This window comes from Delphinus delphis, chromosome 5 (assembly GCF_949987515.2).
Source record: "Delphinus delphis chromosome 5, mDelDel1.2, whole genome shotgun sequence".
Taxonomy (NCBI): domain Eukaryota; kingdom Metazoa; phylum Chordata; class Mammalia; order Artiodactyla; family Delphinidae; genus Delphinus; species Delphinus delphis.
The window spans coordinates 116,361,690-116,379,720 of record NC_082687.1 but is presented as its reverse complement, the minus strand read 5'-3'; the positions used below and the strand labels follow the sequence as shown (position 1 = coordinate 116,379,720).

The window sequence follows — 18,031 nt, the reverse complement described above, 5'->3', positions numbered from 1 at the left end:
GAGATCCTTTCTGGGTAGCATAATCTTGTTTGTAGGTTTTTCTCCTTCATCTCTTTAAATATGTCCTGCCAGTCCCTTCTGGCTTGCAGAGCTTCTGCTGAAAGATCAGCTGTTAACCTTATGGGGTTCCCTTGTGTGTTATTTGTTGTTTTTCCCTTGCTGCTTTTAATATGTTTTCTTTGTATTTAATTTTTGACAGCTTGATTAATATGTGTCTTGGCGTGTTTCTCCTTGGATTTTTCCTGTATGGGTCTCTCTGTGCTTCCTGGACTTTATTAACTATTTTCTTTCCCATATTAGGGAAGTTTTCAACTATAATCTCTTCAAATATTTTCTCAGTCCATTTCTTTTTCTCTTCTTCTTCTGGAACCCCTATAATTCGAATGTTGGTGCATTTAATGTTGTCCCAGTGGTCTCTGAGAGTGTCCTCAGTTCTTTTCATTCCTTTTTCTTTATTCTGCTCTGCAGTAGTTATTTCCACTATTTTATCTTCCAGGTCATTTATCTGTTCTTCTCCCTCAGTTATTCTGCTATTGATCCCATCTACAGTATTTTTAATTTTATTTATTGTGTTACTTATCATTGTTTGTTTCATCTTTAGTTCTTCTAGGTCCTTGTTAAATGTTTCTTGCATTTTCTCTATTCTGTTTCCAAGATTTGGTATCGTCTTTACTGTCATTATTCTGAATTCTTTTTCAGGTAGACTGGCTATTTCCTCTTCATTTGTTAGGTCTGGTGCATGTTTATCTTGCTCCTTCATCTGCTGTGTGTTTTTCTGTCTTCTCATTTTGCTTATCTTACTGTGTTTGGGGTCTCCTTTTTGCAGGCTGAAGGTTCGTAGTTCCCATTGTTTTTTGTGTCTGTTCCCAGTGGCTAAGGTTGGTTCACTGGGTTGTGTAGTCTTCCTGGTGGAGGGGACTAGTACCTGTGTTGTGTTGGATGAGGCTGGATCTTGTCTTTCTAGTGGACAGGTCCATGTCTGGTGGTGTGTTTTGGGGTGTCTGTGGATTATTATGATTTTAGGCAGCCTCTCTGCTAATGGGTGGGGTTGTGTTCCTGTCTTGCTAGTTGTTTGGCATAGGATGTCCAGCACTGTAGCTTGCTGGTCGTTGAGTGAAGCTGGGTGCTGGTGTTGAGATGGAGATCTCTGGGAGATTTTTGCCATTTGATATTATGTGGAGCTGGGAAGTCTCTTGTGGGCCAGTGTCCTGAAGTTGGCTCTCTGTCCTCAGAGGCACAGCGCTGACTCCTGGCTGCAGCACCAAGAGCCTTTCGTCCACACGGCTCCTCAATTTGGGATGATTCATTGTCTATTCATGTATTCCACAGATGCAGGGTACATCAAGTTGATTGTGAAGCTTTAATCCACTGCTTCTGAGGCTGCTGGGAGAGATTTCCCTTTCTCTTCTTTGTCCTCACAGCTCCCAGGGTCTCAGCTTTTATTTGACCCCGCCTCTGCATGTAGGTGGCTGGAGGGCATCTGTTCTTTGCTCAGACAGGACGGGGTTAAAGGAGCGGCTGCTTCGGGGACACCGGCTCACTCAGGCCAGGGTGAGGGAGGGGTACGGATGCAGGGCGGGCCTGCGGTGGCAGCAGCCGGCGTGACGTTGCACCAGCCTGTGGCACACCATGCGTTCTCCTGGGGAAGTTGTCCCTGGATCCCGGGACGCTGGCAGTGGCGGGCTGCACAGTCTCCCCTGAAGGGGGGTGTGGATAGTGTCCTGTGCTTGCACACAGGGTTCTTGGTGGCGGCAGCAGCAGCCTTAGCGTCTCATGCCTGTCTCTGTGGTCCGCGCTGATAGCGGCGGCTCGCACCCGTCTCTGGAGCTCCTTTAAGTGGCACTCTTAATCCCCTCTCCTCGCACACCAGGAAACAAAGGGGCCAGAAAAAGTCTCTTGCCTCTTCGGCAGGTCCAGACGTTTCCCCTGACTCCCTCCTGGCTAGCCGTGGTGCAGTAACCCCCTGCAGGCTGTGTTCACGCCGCCAACCCCAGTCCTCTCCCTGCGCTCTGACAGAAGCCGGAGCCTCAGCTCCCAGCCCCGCCCGCCCCGGTGGATGAGCAGACAAGCCTCTCGGGCTGCTGAGTGCCAGTCAGCACCGATCCTCTGTGCGGGAATCTCTCTGCTTTGTCTTCCGCACCCCTGTTGCTGCGCTCTCCTCCGCGGCTCTGAAGCTTCCCCCTCCGCCACCTGTAGTCTCCGCCCGTGAAGGGGCTTTTTAGTGTGTGGAAACCTTTCCTCCTTCATGGCTCACTCCTACTGGTGCAGGCCCCGTCCCTATTCTTTTGTCTCTGTTTATTCTTTTTTCTTTTGCCCTACCCAGGTACGTGGGGACTTTTTTGCCTTTTGGGAGGTCTGAGGTCTTCTGCCAGCGTTTATTGGGTGTTCTATAGGAGTTGTTCCACGTGTAGATGTATTTCTGGTGTTATCTGTGGGGAGGAAGGTGATCTCTGCATCTTACTCTACCACCATCTTCCCCGTGTCCCGTGAAGTCAATTTTTAAACATTTTGATTGTGTTGAAGCTAGAGAGTTGAAGAACAGTTAACTAAGCTTTGACTATATACACATGTAATGGATATATTTTGTAATAATGCAGTTGTAGTGCTTAGCTTACTATTAACCTAATGAGACTGAAATTTTAAGTGTTGGTTTAGTTATTTCGAACCTACAGCTTTGAAAACACATGAAGATCATTTTAACATAAAATATATAATTTAAAAATTAGACAAATCTCCCCCATACTGCACTTTTTTTTCTCACCTCTTTCCTCTTTATTGTTATTTGTGTAATTGTCAAGCCTTTGGCAAATTGAGTAGCTCATATATGTGAGTCAGCATGTGTGTATTTATACATGTACAATAATAACGAACATTTAGTTTTCTAAAACATTCTCAGCAAAAACATTGTCAGATGTATTGTCATAATGAGATTCAAATTTCCATATCTTTATTTTATTTCTATTTTATTTTTATTTTACAGATGTAGAAATGGGGGCCCAAAGGTATTAACTAACTTGCTGGGTCATATAATTATTTAGTGGGAACCTAGATCTCTACTCCAGGTCTTCTAGCTGTTAAAGTCACTCTATTCCCAGGTAAGTTATTCTCACATGTTTATTTTCTCTCCCTTGTTCTCTCATATGTCATAGAATATGGGTATTGATTTATAATATTTTACATTTTTATAAATATTAAGATATACATCTTAATATCAAACACATAAAAGTACCTGTTTAAAACTAGACAATTTATATGCCATTTGAAAATGAAATATGTTTGTTCCCAGGTGTAAGGTACTCTTAATAGTTAAACTATTAAGATTCTGTAAGAATACAGCCACATGAAATATTTGCATATCTGCCTGTATGTAGTAACATAATATATTTTAACACTCAGCTCACATGTAGAGAATGACCAAAAATATCATATCTAGGCATCATTTTCAGTACATTTTTAAGGATAGGAAGAGTAAATTAAAAGTAGAAGTGTAAAAAGTAGAGTATGTTGGGGGCCTTAGGAAAGAAGTGATTGCAATTGTAAACAGAAATGAAACTTCTATCTGGGAGAAAAGTAATTTAGCTTCATGAATGGCTATACCTCAGAGGGTTAGGCATATGAGCAATTAAAATTAAACAAGTTGATTTTAATATGCCTTAATAACTGTGATTGATCTTACAGAGCTGTTGTTGACTATACATCAAGAAACAATTTAGGATCCAGTTTAAAACAAAGTTTATAATCCTTGTTTAATGGATTTTGGTACCTCAGGCACTGCAGTGCTGTAAAAATGATTAAATCGTGCCCTGTCTCTGTGTAATCAATAAAACCTCTCTCTAAAATTAGTTTGGTTCCAAAGACTCCTCAGCAGGCTTGGCGTGCCACGTCTGTAGAATTCCAAATAAGCCATCTATCATTATTTCCATACACAAGGTTCATTAGACACCTCCTTCTTTATCTTATTAGCACCAAAGTCAGCTAAACAATCAAACCAAAAGGTCACCTTTAACAATACCTAGTTAAACCAAAACATACCTCAAGACGTTATTAATACAATACATCAAAATGCAGAGATAACATTGTCTAGATGGCCAGTGAAAGGTTATCATTAAAAAATGAAAATATCCACATTTGTTAATTTAAGAAAAAAAATTAAGTGTCATCTTAAACAGATGGATTTATTCTGTTATTGAGATTGGCGGACACAAAAAGTTCTTGTTAGCTGCATTATTTAAAAACATTATTCCTTTGTATATTATGAAATTGAAGTTTTAGTTTTTATGAAATGATGGACAAAATCAATACCTTTGGAGTTATTTTAAATTCTTCTTAAAATTATGAATCACACAGAGGTACATGTTTTCTGAATTCTTTTTTTTTTAAATCACATTTTTGTCACTAACATTTTATGAGAGAGCTCTTTATTTTAAAGGAGTTGATGCATTCAAGGGCATTTTATGATTTCTATAGCTAAAGAAATTTAAAGTTTAACTTTAATGTATATTAAAGTTCTATTCACCTGGTAGTGTATTTTCTTCCTTTAAGTGAAACTAATGAGAAATATATATAAGCTCTGAACATGTACTTATCATCCAGCTTAATTCATGAATAAAATGATAAATTAACTTAATACCTCTGTATATGGTCATTATTTATAATTTACTCAAAACTCTTTTATTTTACTCTGATTTTATATACTCAGATAAACATAGTGGTCAATAGTAATTAATTCCTACATCGATAATTAGAATGTATGTGGGTATGTTGCATGCTTACCTCAATCTGATGTCCTTTAATTCTCTTTTCTGATTGCAAAATAAATTAATAAATATATATATTTCTCTTGGATCAATTTGGGGCTATAATAAAATATTTTGATAACTATTAGAATGAAAAAAATATCTCTTGTTGAATATTTGTAATAACTCCTCTGAATGCTTTGTCATAGCTATGTATATGATGAATTTGAAATATTTATTGGTGGTATCATGTGCCAGACACTGTTCTGTGAACTTTATGGCTCTTCTAATTTCTCCCAAGTCAGCAGTGTAGTTTTACTGCCATTTTTATGTTTATTTCCACTTGTTACTTTCCGATCAAAATGTTTCCTCCTGTCCTTCCCAAGAGCCCCATTCCCACTACCACTGGGATATATCACTTAATTAAGAAATGTAAATTATGATAATATTAAAAAGGTTTGTTTTTCATTCACACTTAGGGCAATATATTGGGAGATATAGGAAGAGAAATGTGACTTTCTATGCTATTTTAAAGGAGGTTTTAAAAGAACAGATATTGATTTACAAAATAATGAAGAGCTTAGGAGGACAAGAGGCTTAGCTTTCTTAAAATTGATCTAGAACATTTTGAAATATCATAGCAGAAAAAGCATGATAGACATCACTAAGCCCGATATTCATATTAATCTAAATCAGTTGAAAATATAAATAGACAGATGACATAGGTCTTTCAGTTTTTGTTGTTTTTTCTTTTTAGGACTTAAGACTTGCTTTAAAGAACAGACCATTATATGTTGAGATTATAATATTATGGCACTGGGTGTAATAAATCAAATTACTGGAAGATACTGAAACGTTTCTAGGTAAGTACCTTAGGTATTCAAGTATGTAAAATTAAAGATGTGAAAGAATATTTGGATTCAATGTTAACTTCAATAAAATAATTATGACTGATAACAAAGGGTATTATTCTATAGAAATAAATGGCTGGAATTATTGGTAATAAATCTAGGAAGTAACTGCGTACCACAGAGAACAGCACCAGACTTCTTTCAGCTGCTTGCATGGGTTGTGTTTTTTAAGGGACACGATCTTTATGATTTCTTTCCTTCTACTAATTTTGGGTTTTATTTGTGCTTTTTTCTCTGGTTGCTTTAGGCACTACATCAATATACTGGGCTCCAGTATACTGGAGTCCCACATTCCTTAGAACAGCTCCAGTGGTGTAGCAATATTTAACCCCAAATCCATGTCCTTCACTCTTTTTTTCCCCCATGAGTGTCTTAGGATCAAAATGATGCCTCAGCTATACTGTATTTGGGCAAACCAGTGCCTCTTTTCCATGACTACTTTATGGGTTTCCAGCTGCCTGTGTTTAAGTGAGTGTACTGTGATGTGATAAACCTATTTCGAATGCTAGCTATGTGATTGCTTCCACATCTGTAAAAGGTAATAATACTTATCTCAAAAAATTGCTTAGAGGTGTAAATGTAAACTGCCTAACCAAATATCTGGCGCATATTAAGTACTCAATAAATGTTAATTATTACTATTATAGTTAGCTCCCAAATTGCTTTTTTAAGGAGTTTATAGCTATTCGGGATGCTTATTACTGTGTGAATACTGCCTCAAATTTTGCTTCACAAACAGTTTTACTGACAGGTAGTAATATTCAACTCCATTTCACAGTAAAAAAAAATAAATTTCCTTTTTGTGTTAAGTGGAAAAGAATAGGAGATAAGGAATCCAATAGAAGGAAACTGCTAATGACACAACCACTGGCTGCACTGGGAGCAGAGCTAAAGGGGAGGTTTTAGGAGCAAATGTGTCCCCCTTTTGTTTCCACCTTTTTCCATGAATCCTGCTAAAACAGGCTTGCCTGAATGGCAAAAGGGGAGAAGGGCAGGGGTTAGTGGTGGCTCCTGGCTGTGGTGTGCTCTGCGGCTATCCGAGGGCAGGAGCAGTTGCCAAGAGAAACACCAAGCCCTGTAGATGTAGGAGGAATGTTTCTATCAGCCACTTACTTAAGGTTCCAATACATTTATTTATGTATTGATATTTAAAATATTTGTTAAGTACCTGTGGCTGGTATAGATCATGAAAAAATAAGACAGATTACCCGTCCTTAAGAGGTTCATAATCTAATGCTATAGACAGCCAACTAAATAGAAGTCCAGGGTGTGATGAGAGTGCATAGTGAGGCCATGAGGAAGGCACAGGGCGGAGGGTGGGGGGTGGGTGGGCAGGATAGGCTCGTGTCCGAAGGACTTAAGTTTGTGATACTCTCCACTTAGAAATGCCAGAAAGGTCATAAGATCTATGATGGTTGTTTCTGATAAACTAAAAAGGACTTGTGGAATACTTCCCTCTATAATCCCTCCAATCCAATAGAATCACAGCTTTTGTAGGATGAAGCAAGACAAGTCAAAGTTTAAATGTTAAAGAGCATATTTAATGCCTGAGGGAAAATGTAGGAAATCTGTCAGGAACTTGTTGAGAGGAGCCATGAAGCACGATTTCAGTGTAAGGGAAACATTTGAAATTACTCTCTTGGGTCATGGTACTAAAAGAAAAATAAACTCTAGTTTTCAAAAATTCAGAGGACTTTTCCTGTATAGTTTTTAATTTTTTAAAAAAATTTTGGACTTTTCCTTTTTAAATAGTAAGTTTCAAGATATTTTTTCCATTTTTCTCAATGCCTAAGTTCTAAGTAGTACACTCTATGTTTATAAAAATACACCAAAGTCATAGGTTTTACTTAACTTGGGGATGGAGGTCTTATTTTTTTTCTTTTTTTTTCCTTGACAGGCAAATCTTTTCCCCAATGTTTGATGTTGAGCATTTACATTTTCTTTTCCATGAGGAGAATTAAATTTGGTAAGTCCCATTATCTAGCCATGCTTTTAAAATGAGATGCCTTTTGCCAAAGTGAAGTCATTGAATTTTTTTCTAAAGAGAACTGCAGAGCAAATGTTGTCATTCCTTAGGGTGGCTGCTCTCAGTCCTATGCTCTTGCTAGAGTCATACCTGGTGGTCTCTAGAGATTCTCATGGGTGAAAGGATGGTAAAACCTGCTTTTTCAATTGAATAATTCTCTGCCAACCTATATTGAAAACTATTAAACCCTGCTTAGATATCAAATTATACATCTTTCAAGTGTTTCTTTTCCATTTGAAACCTTAGGGAAGGAAAAGTGGGTAGCTAAAGACTTATGATTTCTTTGCTTGAAATTGTAGATCTAATCATATGTAAATAGAAGGAAACTTTCAGAGTGAATAAAACTATTGTATATGATTTTTAAATTCCTAGGTTTTAATTTTTTTAGCATGAGAAATGTCAAAAATACTTAATGAAGCAAGAATAGGATAGAAATAGAAATGCTAAAATAATGAAGATTTTACCACTTTTGCTTTACTCAGTTGTTGTTTGCTTATTTCTTTGTTAAAGTATTTTAAAGATCATGACTTTTGTTCACTTAACAACCTATCTGGGTAACCACTACATATCAGTTTATATAGATGTTATTCATCGTTTTTCTGGATGCACAGTACTCTTTCATAGAGATGTACCATAATTTATTGTCTTCTATGGTTGGGCATTTTGCTTGTTTCTAATGTTTTGCTATTGGTGATGAAATTCATGCACTTGGAGTACTGTATTTTAAGAGGTGCATATGTCTTCTAGATAAATTCCTAGAAGGATTCCTAGAAAGATTCTATAAGTTATATTGCTTGTTCAAATGCAAATGTCATTTTGGCTATTGCCAAATTCCCCTCCAATGTATTTTCTGTTTGCCTTGCCAACATAGTGAGTTGTCAATTATTTAAATTTCTACCACTGTCAGGCAAGGAATGACATCACAATATCATTTTCATTCACATTTCTTTTATGAATAAAGCATTGGATATTCCATATGTTTAAGGAGATATTATCTCCTACATTGTCATTTGTATTTTATTTCATTTATTATTTTTTCTTTCTTTTCTTTTTTTTTTAACTTATTTTGTATTGGAGCACAGTTGATTAACAATGTTGTGTTAGTTTCAAGTGTACAGCAAAGTGATTCAGTTATACATATACATGTATCTATTCCTTTTCAAATTCTTTCATTTGTATTTTAAATCACTTATGATGTTTCTTGCAATGACTTAAAAAAAGTCATAATATTACTCTCATGTCAGTGTTTCTGGATTTGGCATCATAATGTATTTACCTTTGTTTTGTTCTAATGCTTGTACGTATATTTCTTTTTCATTTAATCTTTGAGTCACTTGGTATTTATTTTGGTTATCATATGAGTTATGAATCCATGTTTTTGGCAAATGTTACATGTAGTTTTTGGAAGACGCCTTTTGTATCAGATTTAGAAATTTCCCTTTTATTTGTAGTTCACTGAGAGTTATCATGAATGGGTGTGGATTTTATAAACTACTTTTTCTGCATCATTTGATATGATCATGTAGTGTACCTTTATATGTTGTTAATATAGTGGATTATATAACCTAATTTTTGGATATATCACTACCCTTGCATTCCCAGTCAAAAACATACTTTATTGCTAGATTTTATTTGATTTGATAATATTTTTAAGGAGTTTTATATCTAGTCTCTAGTTTTGTTTTTTTCCTTCTTTTTGTACTGTCTTTTAACTTTTTCTTTTTTTTTTAGTACCAAGGAAATACTCATTCCATAAAATGAGTTGAAATGTGTTCCCTTTTATTTTCAGGAAGAAATGGTTTAGAATTGGCCAAGGTTATTCTTTATTGTTTGATGAAATTCTCTATTGAAACTCTCGTAGCCTGGAGATTTGTTTTTTGAGAAGGTTTTTAATTGTGAGTTTAATTTCTTTAACAATTATAATTCTGTTCAGGTTATGTATTTCATCTTGGTGAGATTTGGCAGTTTATGATTTTTAAGGAATTGGTGCAATCCATTTAAGTTGTCAGATTTATGTGTGTAGAACTTCTTCAACCTGATAACAGAGATTTAAAAAAACACCCACAGACAACATTATATTTAGTAGTTTCCTAACTTTGTTAATTAGTCAATGATAACTGCCCTCACAGCTTCATTTGTACTAATGAGTCTAGGTATTGTAATAAAACAAGAAAAAATATATACTTGAAACGATAAGGGAGTTTAACACATCTCAGGGTATAACATTAGTATATAAAAATAATCTATTTTTAAATACTAAAATAAGTGGAAATTGAAAAAAAAATTTACAATCACATCAAAAACATGAACTACTTTAACAACAGATATACCAGACTTGTATATCCAAAACTATAAAACATTTCTAAGATAAACTTAAAAAGAACTAAATAGATGAAGAGATATCCCATGTTTATAGATCAGAAGAAGCAATATTATTAAGATTTTTTGTTGCAAATTTATCTGTTGAGTTACAGAAATTCCAATCAAAATCCAAGCAGATGTTTTTGTTGGTATTATCAATCTGATTTTAGAATTTATATGGAAATTATAATGGACCTAAATGTAAAACCTATAATTCTAAAATTTCTTGAAGAAAACAGAAGAAATTCCTTGGCTTAGACAAGGTTTCCTTAGGACACAAAAAGAATGAATCATAAAAGAAAAAAATGATACATTTTGCTGCATCAAAATTAAAAACTGTTCAAAAATATTTAACAAAATGAAAAGATCACATAGAGGCTGGGAGAAAATATTTATAAACATGTTTCCAATAAGACTTGTATTTGGCATATAGCAATAACTCTCAAAACTCAATAATTAGAAAGCAGTTAATCCATTAAAAAAGTCACCAAAAGACTTGTACAGACACTGAACCAAAGATGAAAAATGGCAGGCAAATAAGCACATAAAAAAGATGCTCACCATTATTAATCATTAGGGAAGTGCACATTAAACTACAGTGAGTTACCATTAAACACCCATTAGAATAACTCAAACAAACAAAACAAAAATTCAAACAACAACTTAGAATACCCAGAGCTGAAAAGTTGCAGGTTCATTGAGTCTATCATGTTGCTGGTGGATATGCAATACTGTACCATCATGTACATAAATCATACAACCCAGAGATCCAACTCCTAGATATTTACCTGAGAGAGAAATGAAAACATATGTCCACACTAAGACTAATTTTTGTAGCAGCTTTATTCATAATCAACAAAATTTGATGTACTTGTTATCTATTGATGTGTAACAAATTGCCTTAAACAGTGTTTTAGAACAAAAATGGTTAGTATCTCATTTTTTTGTAGGTCAGGAATTCAGAGTGGCTTACCTAAGGGGTTCTAGCTTGGATCTCTCATTTGGTTTCAGTCAGGGTAATGGCTTGCATGTGTTGACCTGAATTATTGACTGGGGTTGGTGGATATAGCTTCATTATGGTTCTCTTATTTAGCTGTCCAGCTGGTGTTGGATGTTAGTAAAAGGCCTCTGTTCCTTACATTGAGACCTTTTCTATAGGGATGTTTAAGTACCCTTATGGCATGTCAATTGGGAAAGATGGACCAGGATGTGATTTAAAAAAAAAAAGGAAACAAATTATCTTCCCCACATCTTAACTAATTTATTACCATGTTATTATTTTATTTAGAAACATACATCAGGAACCTACTATGTACTACAAACTATGCTAGATAGTAGAAATAGCAAAATAAATGAGACACAGCTCCTGCCTTTAAGTACTTTCTAGTGTGGTGGAAAAAGATGGCATATAAACAAAAAGGCAGGAGGCAGAGTTCTTAAAATACACCTTTATAAATTTATTAAATATATGTTTTTGTAAAATTTTTTATCACTGATGTAAGCATATAACATGGTTCCTTTTATAAAATAAACACCAAAATACTATTAACTTAACATACAAAGTTTTAGATTTTACACAGATATTTAAAAATCATTTCAAATACATTTATACTTTTAGTGTAGAAATTTAGAATCTGATAGGGAGTAAATATCCATATTTTTAGAATTGGAAGTTCCCATTTTAATAAGGTTGCTTATCCATCTCCATAAAAAGCAGGAATGTCTTCAGTGACAATCTCTAAACATAATGGGAAAATAATCTGTGAAATTTTATGGTAGATCCTCTATATTTCCCTGTATTTTTGAAAAATCCCTGTTAAACTATAATATACATGTAGAAAAATGCACTTATTATAAATGCAATTCAAGGAATTTTGTCAGTGTCCCCACGTCACTAGCAATAGATCAAGAAACAGAGTATTATACATACTCAATAGCACCCTTGTGCCCTCTTCAGATTACTTCCCTTCCCCAATGGTAATCTTATCCTGAATTCTATTGGTATAGAGTAGTTTTGCTTGTTTTTTTGATATTTACGTAAGTTAAGTCATACTGTGTGTACACTTGTTCTCGCCATTGTCATTTAATGTCAAGTTTATGAGATTCATCCCTGGGCTATATAGCATTTTAGATCATTGATTCTCATTTCTGTGTATTCCTTGTGAAAAACCACAATTTATCAGTTCTGCTCTTGTGGACATTTTGAATAGTTTCAAGTTTGGAGATATAGAAAAGAGTACTGCTATAAACATTTTATTGCATGGTTTTTGGTGCACATTTCTGCTAGGTATATACAGAGGAATGGAATTGGTAGGTCTTAGGACAGACATATGTGCAGATTTAGTAGGTACTGCTAAAAACTTTCCCAAAGTGGTTATATATATTAAATTTTTTTTTCCTCTTGCTTGCTTCTCACACCTTTCCACCAAAATGCCAATCACAATGTAATAAAGCAAATACGAGCACTGCGCAAAGTAAACTATAAGAATAAAATTTCTTGGGCTTCCCTGGTGGCGCAGTGGTTGAGAGTCCGCCTGCTGATGCAGGGGACACGGGTTCGTGCCCCGGTCCGGGAAGATCCCGCATGCTGCGGAGCGGCCAGGCCCACGAGCCATGGCCGCTGAGCCTGCGCGTCCGGAGCCTGTGCTCCGCAACGGGAGAGGCCACAACAGTGAGAGGCCCGCGTACCGCAAAAAAAACGAACAAACAAAAAGAATAAAATTTCTTTGAAATTCTAAAAATTTATGAGCCTTATTTTTATTTGCTCGTTTGTCTGAGTATATTTTTAAAAAGGTAAAATTACTAATCATTTATGTTATTTAGTATTCCTCCAAAATGTGAGTAAAATTGAACCTCCCAGAAGGGTCATTGTACATCATCTGGTAAACCATCTCCTACCCATAAGGATAGCCCAATTGAGAAGCTTGGGTGTAGACTAATATAAGGATATAACAAGTGCAGAATGGGGCTAATGCTTCATAAGGGTCTACTGTGTGATAGTCATTGCCTAGGTGTAGCATGTATATAATCTCATTTCCCCCTCATCAGACAAATCCCTATGAGGGGGATATGTTATCCTCATTTTTATAAATTAAAAACAAACAAAGAATTAGAGGGTTTGTAGGTAGATGTGTCTGGTCTGCTTAGTTTAATTTGTGTGGTTTACCAGTTTTTAGAAATGGAACTTTTTGCTATGTTTTGCTGGTATGTATGGGAAGGGTGGGGAGAGTGACAGGGGACAGAAGATGTGCTTGAAAGTGCCCTAAAATAAATTTAAAAGACCAGGGTTTAAGGTTGCCTGTGTTATATAAGGCAAGAGTTTTAATCCTTCTGAATTTCAGTTATCCTTACATGAAAAAATGAGATAATGTTATTTTCTCTCACTACTTGACTGAGTTTTTGTGAGAATGGTACATATGAAAAGATCAAAATGAAATCAGAACATTAAACAAATTACTTAGCCTACTCATCATTTATATCTGTAAAGTTTTGTCTAATATTTTTTCCTAGGTCTATGTATGCTCATAACATAGTGTTCATTTTGGGAAGGTCAGGCTTAGTGAAGCACAATTTACACAAAATAAAATTCTGCCATTTTAGGAAATCTTGAATTCTTGACAGAAATATTGAAATATATGACTTGGGGAAATTGTCTTCTTTTTTTCCCCCAAGGTTGATCTCCTTTATTTGTTTATTTTAAAAATTAAAGTATAATTGATTAAAAATACTAATTAGTTTCAGATGTACAACATAGTGATTCAGTATTTTTGCAGACTATATTTCATTATAGGTTATTACAAGGTAATGAGTATAATTTTCTGTGCTGTACAGTAAATCTTTGTTGCTTACCTATTATGTGTGTTGTGTGTGTGGGCATATATATATATATATATATATATATATATATATATATATATATATATATATATGCCCACACACACACACACATACACACACACACACACACACACACACATATACATACTAGTTTGTATCTGTTAATCCCATACCCCTAATTTGTCCCTTCCCCCTTTCCTCTCCCCTTTGGTCACCACAAGTTTGTTTTCTATATCTGTGAGCCTGTTTCAGTTTTGCACATACATTCATTTGTATTAGTTTTTAGATTCCATATATAAGTGGTAACATGTAGTATTTGTCTTTCTTTCTTTGGCTATTTCACTAAGCATAATGTTCTCTAGGTTCATACGCATTGCTGCAAATGGCAGTATTTCATTCTTTTTTTATGGCTGAGTAATGTTCCATTGTATATATATACCACATGTTATTAATTCAATCATCTGTTGATGGGCACTTGGGTTGCTTCCATGTCTTGGCTATTGAATAGTACAGGTATGAATGTGGGGGAGCATGTTTTCAAAACATTAGTTGTTTTTTTTTTTTTTTCTGGATATGTGCCCAGGAGTAGAATTGCTGGGTGATATGGTAGTTCTATTTTTAGTTTTCTGAGGAATCTCCATACTATTTTCCATAGTGGCTGCAACAATTTACATTCACACCAGCAGTGTATGAGGGTTCTATTTTCTCCACATCCTCTCCAATGTTTGTTATTTATAGACTTTTTGATGCCATTCTGACAGGTGTGATGTGATACTACATTGTGGTTTCAATTTGCACTTCTCTAATAGTTAGTGATGTTGAACATCTTTTTGTGTGCCTATTAGCCATATGCATGTCTTCTTTAATAACATCTATTCAAGTCTTCTATTTATTTTTCTGATTCGATAGTTATTTTGATATTGAGTTGTATGAGCTCTTTGTATATTTTGGATATTAATCCCTTGTTGGACATATCATTTGCAGATACTTTTCCCAGTCTGTAGGTTGTCTTTTAATTTTATTGATGGTTTCCTTTGCTGTGCAAAAGATTTTAAATTTAATTAGTTCACATTTGGTTATTTTAACTTTTATTTCTTATGCCTTAAGGGTTTGATCCAAGAAAATATTGCTATGATTTATGTCAAAGAGTGTTCTGCCTTTGTTCTCTTCTTGGAATTTTATGGTGTCATGTCTTACATTTAAGCCATTAAAACATTTTGAGTTTATTTTTGTATTTGATGTGAGGGAATCTTCTAATCTTATTGTTTTACATGTGGCTGTCCAGTTTTCCCAGCACCCCTTGTTAGAGAGACTGTCTTTTCTCTATTGTATATCTTGCCTCCTTTGTTGTTGCCAGTACCGTGTTGTTTTGATTACTGTAGCTATGTAGTATAGTCTGAAGTCTGAGAGGGTTATACCTCCAGCTTTGTTCTCTTTTTCTCAAGATTGCTTTGACACTCTGGGGTCTTTTGTGGTTCCATATAAATTTTAGGATTACTTTTTCTGGATCTGTGAAAAATGTCATGGATATTTTGATGGGGATTATACTAAATCTGTAGATTGCTTTGGGTAGTAAGGCCATTTTAACAATATAAATTCTTCCAATCCAAGAGCATAGGATAGTTTTCCATTTCTTTGAATCATGTTCAATTTCCTTCATCAGTGCTTTATAGTTTTCAGACTATATGTGTTTCACCACCTTGGTTAAGTTTATTCACATGTATTTTATTTTTTGTTGCTATTTTAAACAGAATTTAAAAAATTTCTCTTCCTGGGATTTCATTATTAGTGAATAGAAATGCATCAGATTTCTGTATATTAGTCTTGTATACGGCAGTCTTGCTGAATTCATTTATAGCTCTAATAGTTTTGGGGTGGAGACTTTAGGGTCCTCTATATAGAGTATCATGTCATCTGCAAATATTGACAGTTTTACCTCTTCCCTTCCAACTTGGATACCTTTTATTTCTTTTTCTTGTCTGATTGCTGTGCCTAGGACTTCCAATACCTTTTGAAATAGAAGCAGTGAGAGTGGGCATCCCTGTCTTTTTTCTGAATTTTGTGGGAAGGCTTTCAGCTTTTCACCGTTGTGTATGATGTTGGCTGTGGGTTTGTAGTAAATTGCCTTAATTGTGTTGAGATATGTTCCCTCTATATTCACTTCAATGAGAGTTTTTCATCATGAATGGATGTTGAATTCTGCCAAGTGCTTTTTCTGCATCTATTGGGATGATCATGTTTTTTTGTCTTTCCTTTTGTTAATGTGGTCTATCACATTTACTGATGTGCATATGTTGAACCATCTTTGTGACCCTGGAATAAATCCAACTTGATCATGGTGCATGATCGTCTTTATGTATTGTTGGAACCAGTTTGCTAATATTTTGTTGAGGATTTTTGCATCTATAATCATCAGATACATTGGCCTGTAATTTTCTTTTTTTTGTAGTGTCTTTGGTTTTGGTATCAGGGTAATGGTGGGCTCATAGAATGAATTTGGGAGTGTTCCCTCCTCTTCAGTTTTTTCAAATAGTTTGAGAAGGATAGGTATAAGTTCTTCTTTATATGTTTGGTAGAATTTCCCTGTGACTCTGGTCCTGGATTTTGTTTGCCTGGAATATTTTAATTACAGATTCAGTTTCACTTCTAGTGATCAGTCTGTTCAAATTCTGTTTCATCTTGATCCAATCTTGGCAGGCTATGTTTACAGAAATTTGTCTATTTCTTCTAGGCTTTCCAATTTGTTGGCATATAACTTCTGCATAGTATTCTCTTATGATTTTTGTATCTCTTTGGTATTGGTTGTTATTTCTCCTCTTTCATTTCTTATTTTGTTTATTTGGGTCCTTTTTCTTTTCTTCTTGATGAGCCTGGCTAAAGGTTTAGCTATTTTGTCTGTCTTTTCAAAAAACCAACTCTTGATTTCATTGATCTTTTTTTATTGTTTTTTGACCTCTATTTATTTCCTCTCTGTTCTGTATTATTTTTTTCCTTCTGCTGATTTTGGGCTTTAATTATCCCTTTTCTATTTCTTTTAGGTGGTAGGTTAGGTTGTTTATTTTAGATCATTCTTGTTTCCTTATGAAGGCCTTTATCACTATGAACTTCCCTTTTAGAACTGTTTCTTCTGCATCCCCTAGACTTTAGAAAGTTGTGTTTTCCTTTTTTGTTTGTCTTGAAGTATTTTCTGATTTCCTCTTTGATTTTACAATTTACCCACTGGTTTTTTAGTATTTAGTATGCTGTTTAGTCTCAACGTGTTTATTCTTTTCCTGTTTTTCTTTCTATAGTTGATTTCTAGTTTCATACAATTGTGGTCAGAAAAGATTCTTGATATAATTTCTGTTCTCCTAAATCTGCTGAGGACTTTTTGTGACCTAGTATGTCATCTATCCTGGAGAAGGTTCCATGCATACTTGAAAAGAATGTGTATTTTGCTTTTTTTAGATGTAATGTCCTGTAGACATCAATTATGTCCAACTGGTGTTTTGTGTCATTTAGGACCTCTGCCGCCCTATTGATTTTCTCTCTGGATGATTTTTCATTGATATCAGTGAGGTGTTAAAGTCCCATACTATTCTTATTATTGTATTATTGTCAATTTTTCCCTTTATATTTGTTAGTATTTGCTTTATATACCTAGTTGCTCCTGTATTGGATGCATATATATTAACCAGTGTAATATCCTCTTCTTGTATTGATTCCTTTATCCTTGTATAATGCCCTTCTTTGTCTTTTATTATACTCTTTATTTTAAAGTCTATTTTGTCTGATATGAGTATTTTTACCCCCTGCTTTCTTGTTGGTTCCATTTGCATGAAATAAATTTTTCCATCCCCTCACTTTCAGTCTGTGTGTGTCTTTCATCCTGAATTGGGTCTCTTGTAGGCAGCATATTGAAGGGTCTTGTTTTTAATCCAATCAGCCACCCTATGTTTTTTGATCAGAGCTCTTAGTCCATTGATATTTAAAGGAGTTATTGATAGGTATGTACTTGTTGGCATTTTATACTTGTTTTTCAGTTGTTTTTGTAGTTCTTTTTTGTTCATTTCTTCTTTTTTTCCTATTGTGGTTTGATGATTTTCCTTTGTAGTATTTTTGAGTTCTCTTCTTTTTGGTTTTTGTGTATATATTGTAGGTTTTTGATTTGTGGTTACCAC

The 18,031-nt window shown here is 34.8% G+C and overlaps 1 long non-coding RNA gene across 1 annotated transcript in view; it reads left to right on the top strand.

Moving 5' to 3' along the window:
- Positions 1–7,255: 7,255 nt before the first annotated feature.
- Positions 7,256–18,031, top strand: part of LOC132425577 (uncharacterized) — a 60,282-nt gene continuing 49,506 nt past the window's right edge. The window contains exon 1 of the long non-coding RNA XR_009519460.1: positions 7,256–7,613. This is a non-coding gene — a long non-coding RNA (uncharacterized lncRNA). The remainder of the gene's footprint in view (positions 7,614–18,031) is intronic.